General features: G+C 38.8%; 1 non-coding gene across 1 annotated transcript; it reads right to left on the bottom strand.

Annotated features, from left to right (window-relative positions):
- Positions 1-336: 336 nt before the first annotated feature.
- Positions 337-443, bottom strand: LOC115869702. Its single transcript, XR_004046334.1, has one exon. It is a non-coding gene; the product is annotated as a U6 spliceosomal RNA (small nuclear RNA).
- Between the last annotated feature and the right edge of the window lie 10,709 nt (positions 444-11,152).

Genomic DNA, 11,152 nt, shown 5'->3' with positions numbered 1-11,152 from the left:
TGACCAGAGGTATTCTCTTGGCAGAGGCTTCATCTTGGGGAAAATTCATTAAACGGATAAAAGTACATACAGTGTTTCTGGATATTTATATAATCATTTTAAAAAGGTTAAAATCGATTCACAAAAATAACACATAATACAGTGGAATGTGTATGAGAATAAATCAATAGTTTTCAAAGAATAAAAATAAAAATATCCCCAAAGGCCCCGCTTACTCTTTAAAATAAAATTTTCCTAAAATTGGAAAAAATCAGAAATTGACCAGCTTGTAGCTAAAATGCTATAAACAATTTTTTAGGACTTTTTGACTGTCTCAGGGTTGGGTTGGAGGATTCCAAAAATATGGAATGTTTCATGAATTTGCATGTCCTCCTAGCACAGGGACCATGCTAATATTCTCTGTATTTTTCTAATTTTAGTATATGTGCTGCCAAAGCGAGCACTAGAAATAATTCAAATGAAAGACTGCCACAAACTACTATAGCAGTATCTATTTATCTTGAGTTTCACCTTTTTACTTGAAAATGAACCAATATCCTGCCTGCTCTTTATATAGGAGGAAAATTTAAAGCATGCTGTTGCTGAAATAGTAGCAAAGAAAAGAAGGCAAATATGTTACCCTGGATTCTCTGGAGAAGCAAAACCAGTGAGAAATTATATACATGTGTGTGTATGTATATGGAGAGAGACTGAGAAATTTATATCAAGAAAATGAAATGAATCACACAGTTGTAGACATGGGAACAAGTCTGATTGCTCTTAGGGTCAGCAGGCAATATAGCGTCGAGCTGAGACATGAGTAAGGGAGTTGCATTTAACTCTAATCTTTTTAAAACTGATTGGCTGTTCACAGCAGATCCAATTATGAAGTTGATTACACTATGTTAGGTCATATCACGGGGCATTACTAGGCCTTAATTGTCAAACCACTGAGAATCTTGGCCTAGCCAAGTTGACATAAAACCTAACTATCATAGCAAGGACATATTTGCTTGACCCTGCATTCAGCTAAAAGGTAAAAGTAGTTTTCATAAATATTTTCTAGTGTCATAATTGCTTTTAATGATAAATAAGAGTTTTAAGAACTAAAAATTCCCACAGGGAGAAAGTGGCGGTTTTGCATATGAATTCTGTATAATTAATAAGGAATGTGACAGTGTCATAAATATGTAAATTTCCAGGGAGGCAGAGGGCAAATAGTTATAAATTCTAACTCTTGAAGTAGAAATCAGAAATAAGTTTGGATACTTCTTTGTAAGCTATTATCTTAAAGATAATTATACTCATTTCAAACTGTGAATTTCCTTCCAACACTGAAACTGTTCCAAGTCTTATCAAGGCAGATTTCTATTGCTGACAGTGATAGGAGCAGACTTAGTTATTTGGAGGGCTCTGTTTCAAATACTTTCTTACAAACCAGGAAAAGCTCCAACTGAGTAAATCCAAGGCTTGATCAATCCAGTAACAAAATCACAATAGCTCACATGATGGCATGATGGTTATTCGACACAGGAGTCTCAGAGTCCATAGGCTTGATCAAGGAAGTATCTCCATATGACACACCCCACATACATCTTCAAAGTAAAAAAAAAAAGTGATGAAAGAAAGTCCATAAAAATGCTGGGAAATGAAGTTAACACATTGTAAAATTCTTCCTTTTTCTGCACTTCCCTTATTTTGTTCAGGACAAGATGAGACATTTGTAGAAATAGAGAACATGAGCACTTGAAGCTTTGAGAGAGATTTTGTGAGGCCTGTGAAATACCATATATGATTGAAGGTTTGTGGTCTTTACATGTATGCCTCTATGAGCAACTGACAGTTGTCCCATCCCATTTTCTGGCCACCCAAAGTGTCCCAGTAGAGGCAAGTTTATTTGTGCACATTCCTGAATGACTGACGCAGCCACCTGCTGGGAGACTACATTCAAAGTACCTCTTACATTCCTGAAAATCCTTGAGTAGAGGCCCAGGGAGGTTTGGTTCTATCCTCTTTTCCAGGATGCTTGCTTAGCACCAACCTGGGAAGAAGGATAGAGTGTCTCATTCCCGGGCAGAAGTATAATAATGATAATGTCTAATTTGGGGCCAAAGTTTGTCAGATTAGTGAGTAATATCCTGTGAGGGATTGGGGTCCTCAGTTGTGACAGAATCACTGTGTATACAGTATTCACCAGGGCTGTCCCATGTCAATCCCATAGAACTTGGACAGATGCAAACACAAACCTCATGCTGCCAGTTGGACTGTTAGTGATAAAGGTGTTTATCTCAGACTCAGGAATAGTGTCTTTTCTGCCAGCATCTATGAAATGTGGCAGGTTAGCTTGGAAACTTTCAAGTATGATAAAATCTCAGGCCTTTCATAGTTCTTGACACCACATGGTTCCAACTCAAATCTTGAAACTATTCTATAGCTGTGATATATTTGAAATATTTCAAGCCTATGCAGTATCAATAAATGTAACAGAGTGAATATTTTTCAATATTCCAGACTGAGATAGGTATATTGGTTTGGGGATCTGACTGCTAAGACAATCTTTAGGTTTCTTGGTGGTGTTCTTACTCTCGTCATTATCTTTTCCAGTGTCTATGGTGCTACCATGAAACTTCATCACAGTTTATGTTTAAACTAAGGCACACTATGTCTATAAATTCTCCATACTCATCATTCCCAAAATTCGCTTGCCTCTTGGGTTCCCGGAATCAGCTCGTTTTCCTTTTTTCCTCCCCTCCCCTTCCCTTCCTCTGCCTCCCTCCCCCATGCACCCTTGATAATTTATAAATTATTATTATACCTTATATTACACTGCCCGGCGTCTCCCTTCACCTACCCCTCTGTTGCCCATCCCCCAGAGAGGAGGTTATATGTAGCTCTCTGTGATCAATTCCCCCTTTCTACACCCCCCTTCCCTCCTGATATCGCCACTGTCACCCCTGGTCCTGAGTGGTTCATCTGTCCTAGATTCCCTGTGTTTCCAACTCCCATCTGTAACGCGGTGCATCATCTGGTCTAGCCTGATCTGCAAGGCAGAATTGGAGTCCTGGTAGTTGGGGGTAGGAAGCGTTTAAGAACTAGAGGAAGGTTGTGGGTTTAATTATTGCTATACTGAACCCTAAGTGACTCATCTCCCCACTCCCCCTCTGCAAGGTATGTCCAGTTGTCTAGAGATGGGCATTGGGTCCCCATCATGTGCCACCCTCATTGACGAGGATATGATTTTTCTCCCCGCCTTTGGTGTTTGAAGCCTGGTCCCTTTGGCCCTTCATGATCACACATGTTGGTGTGCTGCTTCCATGTGGACTTTGTTGCTTCTGGGCTAGATGGCTGCTTGTTTACTTTCAAGCCTTTAAGTCCCCAGACGCTATAGGTCTCGATAGCCGGGCACCATCAGCCTTCTTCACCACACTTACTTAAGCACACATTCGTCTTCAGCGTTTATGTGGGGTAGGTGGTCACACAATGATGGTTTTTGTTCTTTGGTGTCTGCTGCCTGTTCCCTTCAACACCAACAAATGTATAGATGTGCTCTACACAATTGATCTATGCATTGTGATGAATTTTATGAGCCCCAATAAATTGATTTTAAAAAAAAAGAAAGTAAATGTCTAGAAAAGAATGATGGGAACATATGTACAAATATGCTTGATACAATTGATGTATGGATTATTATAAGAGCTGTAAGAGCCTCCAATAAAATGATCTTTAAATTAAAAAAAATTCTCCATACTCTGCCACTCCAAAACGCTAGCCATAAATATTTGGGATAATTATATCTTATGATTTAATGTCATTACCTATCAGCACTGTCTGCTTTTATTATTATATGTGTGCATGAACCCAACAAACTCATGCTCCTACACCATACATATAAATAATTATGCATAGTATTTTAAATAGATAGTTATAACTAAGAGTGCTCAGTGACATACTGGGTTACTTGTAGGCTGCTAACTGTAAATTTGTTACTTCAAATCCACTAGCCAGATGAGGCTTTTTGCTCCTGCAAAGATTTACAGCCTCATAAACCTACAGAAACAGATCTATTCTGTCCTATTGGGTCACTATGAGTCAGGAGGGACTCAATGGTGGTGCATGTGGGTTATGGTGTAGCTGTATAGACTGTTTTCCTAGTACCTTTGTTTCTTTGTATGTGTGTGCTTGTGTGTGTGTGTGTGTGTGTGTGTGTGTGTGTGTGTGTGAGAGAGAGAGAGAGAGAGAATTCAGACTATTTTAGATAGGAATCTAATACACTATATACATTTAAGTGTTATGCACTTTTTTCCGACTAACTTTGACACAAACTGTTTAGATGACTGTAGCTTACTCATTTAATCTCCCAGTACCTTTAGCTGTTTAGTTAAATGGTTTGGATTAAATTATTGTGAGAGAGAAAACCCTAAAATATTATGAAACTACATGACTTCTTTCATCTTTTTTTTTGCTAGATTCAATCACTAATATACTGAATATTTTTTAGAAATTGGATTCTAGATAAATATTTTGTATCTAAAATCTTCCTATAGGCAATGGTTAGTAATGATATACTGAAATTGGAAACTGCAGAAAAATGGTACAGAAAACCATATCTGACCTCCTCTGGCTTCCCATGAGAGAGAAGCTAAATACGCCTCCATCTTCTATCTTCTTTACCTCTTCTGACACCAACCATTCCTCCCATGACATGGTTCTATGCTGGGCTCCAGAATCCATTACAATAACTACACAAAACTCTCAGACAATAATCACCTTTAAGGAGGTGGATTAGGGAAATTAGCAGGCCACCACAAGTCAGGATCAGTAACAGTCAAGATACAATCATTTGTCCACAGCAACACATCTCCTTAGCCAAGTCTCTCTCCAGTCCTTATCGTCTCAGTCCTTGGCCTCTGCCTCCAGGGACCAGGAAGCCAGCATGCTGTTCTGCCTCATCATCTCTTAGTCTTGGGACAACTCATCTGTTCCGTCTCATGTTCTCTTTGCCTTGGTCTCTAGTTTCAGTCTGCCTCTTTGCTCTGCCCCAAGTTCTTCATGCTGCAGCGTTTTGTCCCTCTGGCCTCAGTTTCCATCACTTCAGAAGTCTTTAATATGCTCCAATAGTGGTTCTTCTTCCAGTATTCTTTGGATTTCTCTGTGCTTTTGATATGGCTCTTGTACACAGAAGAATGGCTTTGATGGAGGTGTGGTTTTTGTCTTTCAACTATCCCCAAGGAAACAAAGGGCAGTTACTTGGTTCACACTCTCTACTAAGGTACATCTTATCTTAATCCTTTTAAGAGAGCGCTCCCTCCAAAATTGGATTATAACCACAGGTATAGAGACATAGAATTTGTATTACATCACAAAATTATTATGGTTAAGGTTTATATTTGAATAGTACATCTCAGTAGCATAAGTGAATATATTTTGAGAAGTGCCCATAAATGTGTATATATGGCATAATATTTCCCTAGATTTGTCTTATATACATACATTAGATTCTGGTTTTTTTCCTGGATTTATTTTTATTTTTTTCTAAAACCATTTGTTGGGAACTATTAGAGATATACCATTCCATAGTTAACCACATCAAGCAAGCAGTAAGTAGTATTGTACCATTGCTACTACATTCCATTTCAAAACATTTCCTTCCTTCTTGAACCCCTTAATACTATTTACTTTTCACTCCCTCACCCCCACTGTACCTCCCCCCACCCATCACCCCAGAACCTATATTCTACTTGCTGTCTCTATAAATTCATCAATCCTTGGATTCATATACCAAAAAACAGAAAACATTTAACAAAAATTTCAAGAGGGCTACCCACAATAACAAAATATATCAGAGATAAACATGTATACACACACACACAAAACAGGAAATATTGAAAACCAGATCAGATCCAAAGTGTATCAGAGGGGGAATTAAATGATAGAGTTTTAACAAATATTTAAGAACATCCTCACACTTCCAAATTTTCTCTAATAAGTGATGTAAGGCATAAAGAAATATATTAAGAAAACAGATGGACAGTGGGCCCCTACACAAGTACTCCCCCAACACAAGAACACTTTGTTCTAAGAATTCGGCACTCTGAGATGCTCACCTACCTGGCATGATTGCTGAAGACAATGAGTGCACAAGAAAATGTGGTGAAGAAAGCAGATGATGCTTGGCTACCAAAAGATATAACACCTGAAGTCACTGAAGACAATGGGTGCACAAGCAAATGTGGTGAAGAAAGCTGATGGTGCTCAGCTACCAAAAGATATAGCACCTGAAGATAAACAAGCACCATATAGCTGAGAGACAACAAAACCCACACGGAAGAAGCACACCAGCCTACCCCTACTCGATCGCTGAGGACATAGGGGGTGCATTAGTAAAAGTGGGGAAGAAAGCAGATGGTGCCCGGCTATCAAATGATACATCATCTGGGGTCTTACAGATTACACGAAATTATGTTACTACCACATCCTCTGTGGCATAAGGTAATTCCATTGATTGTGTCATTAACTTAGTCAATGGCATAGAATTTAAAATCACATGGAGAAAAGGAAATTATACATGCATAGGCCAGCTTTTCATTACTGGAATACATGAATTATTGACATTTACAGACTAAACTCTTAAGTGATTGGACACTATTTACATAAACAATTGGGGTTGGTGATATGGTAAAACTTTCAATAACATTCATTACTTAAGGCAGAACCAAATTAATACATGTCATAAGAAAGCAAAGAAGGCATTAAAATTCTAAATATATGGTAGTCCTTGGACACCTTTTGTTGTACACCCTCAAAGTAATAGATCTGAACCAAAATCCAAAGACCACCTTTGGATAACAGTCTTCTTCTGTTTCAGCCTTAAGTCCAATGGAGTATATTGGTTCCTTCCATCTGCTACAGATGAGTTTGAGGTAAAGCCCAGTTCACTTAGTAGGGTTTCCATATTGAAACCTTCTGGCATGGTGGCAGAATCTAAAGGACCAGTAGTCTGTAGCACATGGCCTGGCTTACCAAAGTCTGGATAGAAATGAGTTTTAAAATATCCAATTAGGAATATAGTACTAGACATATTCAAGCCTTGGCTTCTATATAAGTATTATTAAGGACTTTTTTCCCTATGGGAGGGTGTCTCCTCCTGGTTTATCCACCAACCGAAATGTCTTTTCCAATATATACATGCCCCCACTCCGCTCATCTTGACTTGAATTTCCAGTAAGTTTTACTTATCACTCTTGTAAGAGTGTCTGTTGATTTGAGGTGACCTGAGCATAATGTGGTACAGCAGCAACTGAATGGTCTTGTCCCTCTCTTCCCATCTGGAAAAACTGACCCCAGCTGAGATGAGATGTCCTCTGTCAAAATGGTTTTTAAGACATACATATAAAGGGGGTGATATAAGGAAAAAACCCAGTTAACAACCTTCAATATGCAGATGATACAACCTTGCTTGCTGAATGTGAGGACGGAAGCACTTGCAGATGAAGATCAAAGATTACAGTTTTCAGTATGGATTGCAACTCAATTTAAATAAGAGTAAAATCCTTACAACTTGTCCAATAGATAACACCATGATAAATGGAGTAAACTTTGAAGGCTTATGGAAGCAACAGTCAAGCGACCAAAGAAGGCATTGCTTTGGGTAAATATGCTGCTCAAGACCTCTTTAGAATACTGATAACCAAGGCGTTTTCAATTGCCTCATAATATATAAGGAAGACCAAAGAAAAATTGATGTGTTTTAATTGTGGTGCTAGCATAGAATATTGAAAGTACCATGAAATGCTAAAATGACAAATCTATCTTGGAAGACTATGTCTAGAGTGCTCCTTAGAGGTAAGGATAGTCAAGAGAGACCAATCCCTGGCCGACATCATACTTGGTAAGGTAGAGGGACAGAGAAAGAGAGGAAGTCTCTGGACAAGATGGACTGATGCAGTAGCTACAACAATGGGCTCAGGCATAGAAATAATTTGAGGTTGGTGCAGGATCAGGCTGTGTTTTGTTCTGTTGTACATAGGGTCACTGAGTTGTAACCAACTGGATGGCATATAACAATATCAACAGTGTTAAGGTCCATGAACATGAGACAGGCTCTCTACTTCATTGCTTGGGAGATTGGATTAGAAGATTACATGACCTGAGAACAGAAGACTGTATGTACTATAAGGATAAGGTGTTTATCCTTACAGTAGTGGACCCATACAATACTTGTCCTTTTGAGATTGACTAACTTCACTCAGTATAATAGTTTTCAGGTCCATTTATGCCATGAAGTACTTGATGGTTTCATCATCTTTTTTAGGGATGCATAATATTCCATTGTGTGTATGTACTAGAGATTCTGTATCCATTCTACACATAGGTATTTGCTTCTTGCTAGTGTGAACTGTGTTGAAATGAACATAGGAGAGCATACATCTGTTCATGGTCCATCTCTTACTTCTTTGGCGTGTATGCTGGGTTGTTTAGTATTTCTATTGCCAATTGTTTTAGGTAGCACCATATCACTTGCCACAATGGTTATGCATATTTATAGGTTCGCCAGCAGTGTATAAGAGTTCCAATGTCTCCATACCTGCTGCAATACCTGCTGCAGCATTTGTTGTTCCTGATTTGTTTGTTTTGAATTGGGCTATCATTTTGGGTGAAAGGTGATAATTCATTATGTTGTTTAGCATCTCCCACATTGCTAGTGATTGTGAGAATTTTCTCATGTGTTTGTTAGCCATTCAAATGGCATCCTTTGTGAATTCATGTTCTCTGCTCACCTTTTAATTGGATTGTTTAATTCTTATTGAGATGTTGCAAAGTTTTAGAGATTTTAGTATTTAGTCCCTTGATCATATCTCATTGCTAAAGATTTTTTTCCCCAATTAGTGGGATTTAATTTCATTCTTTAGAAAAAGTCTTTTGATGTGCCCAAGGGTTTTATTTTTAATAGGCCTCAGTCATCTATTTTGTCTTCCACTGTGTGGGCTTCCTTTATTGTATTTGGTAGCCCATGGATGCCCTGTGATAGGGCCATTACATTTGTCCCAATTTTTTTAATTGCTTCTCATAGCTATGGGGTTTACATTTAGGACTTTAATCCATTTTATGGACCCCCCAAAAAGATATTTCTCTCTCCATTTTCTTTCTCTCTCCCTTGTCCTGTCTCTCTGTCTCTCTCTAAGCATACATTTATGCACTAAACAGATAGATAGATAGAAAAAACAGATTTTATGGAAAATGACATTAAAATACAAAAGTAAAACATATACACTTTATTTTTCAACAAGCTCCATTAAGGTCAAGACACTTGTAGGCGATTACACCAGCCATTTAGTCTACACCAAAGGAAGAGAAGGTTCTGGGAATTTAACAATATCAATGCTACTGTTTTTTCCTTAGATTATAAACTGAAGGAAAAGCTGTACCCTTTCATGAATTTTAAGATTTGGATACAAAAGGAATGAGAAGAAGCCTAATCAGTGAGGCAGGGCAACATACTGCTTTGGAGACAAAGAAAACTAAGGAATGTGAAAAGTCCCCAGGGATCATTACATTCCCTAATCCCCCACTTCCACTTCTGTAACTCGCCTGCCTGTGCTGCTTCTGTAACCTGCTTTTAGCGGCTACCCAATACATCCCTAACAGCCCATGTGAGCAATCCTTTCCCTCAAGACCCCAGGTATCGGGCTCAGTCTCAGGATATGAATCCATTGAGCCATGTGTGGCACAATAAAGTGCTTCCTCGTATCTCACCGCTTGGCATTGGTAATTCCTTCTGTGCCACTCTGGTAACATCAGGACTATCGAAACTTGTACACAATTGCTCTTGGAATGAGCATGAACATTGTCTTGGGGGGAAAAGACTATCTGGTGAAGACTCTCCAGGCAGTATTTATGCTAAAGCTTTGGCTAACTTACTCAAAACACTCTCATGAAAATCAAATGTTATTGCTCTTTGCCTCTTGTGTTAGTCTGGAGAAACAAATCCGTGGACACACATATGTGTATAAGAGAGAGATTAAAAAAAAAAGTTTATGGGGACAATGCCCCCAAACAAATCAATAGCTTACAAATGGATAATTCATTTTAAGAAGCACCAAAATGATGCTGAAATGAAGCCCACCTTGGCAGACCATCCATATCAATTTGCAAGGGAACAATCAACTTTGTTTGTGCCCTAATTAAGGATGGTGTAAGTAAAATTAACAGCAGAAATAATCGACATCTCAATTGGTCCATTTAAACATTTTTGACTGAAGAATTAAAATTGTACATACTTTCTGCTTGATGGGTGCCCAAACTGTTGTGCTCAAATCAGTTGCAAAGAGTAGAGCTTTCAATGGAAAACTTCAGCAAGTAGGATCAAGATCATGAAGCATTTCTATGAAGATGTGTAACAGGAAACAAATATGGCATTTTCAGTATGATCATAAAAATAAAGTGCATCAGCGCAATGGCTACCAAGGGTTGGAATTGGTTCATTCCACTCAAAAGCCGACCAATCAAGAGCAAAGAGCCACAATGGTGTGGTGGTAATGCATTGGGCTGCAATCTGCATGGTTGGTAGTTGAAAACCACCTGCAACTACATGGGCAAAAGACTGGACTTTCTACTGCAAACAGTTATGGTTTTGGAAACCCACAGGGGGCTGCTATGAGGCAGTATTGACTAGGTGGCAGTGAGTTTAGTTTTGGCTTAAAGGCAGTTTGAAAAATGAGGAGCTGATACCAAGAGCTCAAGTAGAAAGAAAATTTTTTGAGAATGATGATGGCAACAAATGTACAAATTGCTTGACACAATGGATGGATGTATGGATTGTGATAAGAGTTGTACGAGCTCCCAATAAAATGATTTTTTTTTAAAAAAAGAAAGAGCTTTACATACAAGAGCAATTGAACATTGAGGAAACATCCCAGCCCAGTCCAGACCAAGTCCATAAGTCTGGTATTAGCCTATATGTCTGATAGCAATCGATAAAGTCCTCTTCAGACTCACAAAACACACACAATGATGCCGAATGTAGAGGATCACAGGCCAGTGGGTAGAACGTCCTTGGATCCTGTGTCATTGGAAACATCTCAGCACTAGCAGGGGTCTCTGCATCAGGGTGGGCCCATGTGTCTTGTCAGCTGCTCTGTCTCCCACGGTGTGAGCATAGTCTCCCACTTCCAAG

This window comes from Echinops telfairi, unplaced genomic scaffold (genome assembly GCF_000313985.2).
Source record: "Echinops telfairi isolate 266 unplaced genomic scaffold, ASM31398v2 ScPeMD7_38;HRSCAF=143, whole genome shotgun sequence".
Lineage (NCBI taxonomy): Eukaryota > Metazoa > Chordata > Mammalia > Afrosoricida > Tenrecidae > Echinops > Echinops telfairi.
The sequence above is the reverse complement of the archived record's forward strand: the minus strand, read 5'-3'. Positions and strand labels throughout refer to the sequence as shown.